Genomic DNA, 2,118 nt, shown 5'->3' with positions numbered 1-2,118 from the left:
AGAGGGTTTTAATGAAACAAAAGCTTTATAGACAATTGTATTCCTACTATATCATACTTTTTGTTTAAATCCCCAATGATGCTCACTTACACACACACAATCATTCAATCCAACATCACAGACTATCAATCTCCCCACTGCTCTTGTGCACAAAGCAAAAGGGGTTCAAATAATAGTCAACTTTCCATATCTAATCTAACTTCTCTAGCCTTTTCTTGGCATTAATAAAGATGTGCTTCTAAATTTGCTTCCGATTAGATAGATAACATTGAAGTGCAACTGTTTAGGAAATAATAATAATAATAATCCTTGCATTTGATATAGCGCTTTTCGCGTCTTCTAGACATCTCAAATCGCTTCACAGAATATGCTGTAAAGTGAATTGACCGTGTATTTGTGGGCGAAACGCGGCAGCCAATTGCACACAGCAGTATCCCACAAACAGTCGTGGATTGAAAATGACCAATTGATTACTGCTTTTCTTTTTGGAGGCTTGTGGATTATTATTAGGCGTGTGGAGTAAGGAAAATTGCCCAAGGTTTTGCCCTGCCTGGAATTGAACCCAGGTGTCTCGTTTACAAGGCGAGTGCTCTAACCACTGAGCTACAGGACTCCAGGAAAGGTTCTTAGGAAGAACCAAGAGAGTGAATTAATCATTGAAAAGTTCAGTGCTGCCCCTTCCAAATGCCCAGATGCTGTTTAAATCACCCAACATATGACCAACCCCCTCCAATCCATTTATGGTGCTGTGTACTCAAGATTCAAATTAAAATAAAATGGTATCAGTTCTGCATTGTATCAAATTGAATCAAATTGCTACCAATTGGAAACAAAAAATAAAATAAAAGACAAACTTTAAGTGCAAATAGAAATTTTTAGTTTCAAATTATTTTGGGACCAAAACACTCAACAAATTTTATATAGCGCCTCTAACCCAGCGTAGCGTCCCAGGGCACTTGACAGTGGCGAAGCACTCCACACATGGGGAAGGTCTTTGAAGCAGGAGAAACTGAACACTGAATTTTATACCTGGAGGAGTGAAAATCCACAGATTGTTTAACGGATTGCATGTACTAGATTGTGTTTCTCATAGTAGTACCCGTGTTACGTGCCAAACTAAGAGGAATGTAAAGGATGTCTGCAAAAACTGAAAATGAATGAACCATTCCAGGCAGTAACATGAACTTGCTTGATTCCCTGTAATAGTGTCCCCCTTCCTTCACGCTGTGGGTCATCCTGTCAACGTCCCCACCCCCACCTTTCCATCCCCGAACCTCAGGTGCCCAGTCATTTATGTGAAGCACTTTGAAATTTCCTCCCAATGTGAAAGGTGCTATATAAATGTAATTTGCTGTTGTTTTCATTACTTGCTTATAATGGGATTTCCTGTTACTCACCTGGTGCTATATTATGCTCATCATTGAGTATTGCTGTGCTGTGTTGGTTTGAAGCAGATACCATGGGCCTGATCAGGTACCAGGTTGCGTGTATCTCACAGATGGGATATCACATTGTTCCTGACCACAGGCCCTTGGTTGTGGTACTGCAGAAAGCAACAATAGATTTATTGTTATTATTTATTATTGTGTAACATGTGCACTTGGGAATGAACCATACAAACAGTGAAATGCAGTTCTACATTATTAACTTCTATTTAGATCGATCTTTTCCTCTTAGTATAATATGTGCACTCATTTAAGGATCCATCATTTGACTAATTAACACACCCATATCTCCATCACCAAGACTTTGACATTTTGCAACCAACCAGGGTCTGAAGTACTTTGAGAGATGTATTAAGGCGCTATAGCAAATGCAAAGATTATTAGTATTATTACCCATGTTTTCTCTGTGGATGGTTTTGAGCTCTATAATATCATCCCTAACTAGTTTTCAGCTTGGATTAATATGAGCCACCTGCCCTGCAGATAAGTGCAACAGAATACCAGATCACAGTATTTGTTTGATCTACATGTGTTGTGCATTAAGGTTTATAGCAAATATAATTGGTCATTCACTTCACAGCTACTTTGGAACATCACTGTGTGGAAATTGACTGCTACATTTACCGACAAAATACACAGTCACTACTGATGTACAATCAGGGCATGAATTCTT

This window comes from Callorhinchus milii, unplaced genomic scaffold (assembly GCF_018977255.1).
Source record: "Callorhinchus milii isolate IMCB2004 unplaced genomic scaffold, IMCB_Cmil_1.0 Scaffold4, whole genome shotgun sequence".
Lineage (NCBI taxonomy): Eukaryota > Metazoa > Chordata > Chondrichthyes > Chimaeriformes > Callorhinchidae > Callorhinchus > Callorhinchus milii.
This window is presented reverse-complemented; position numbering follows the sequence as displayed.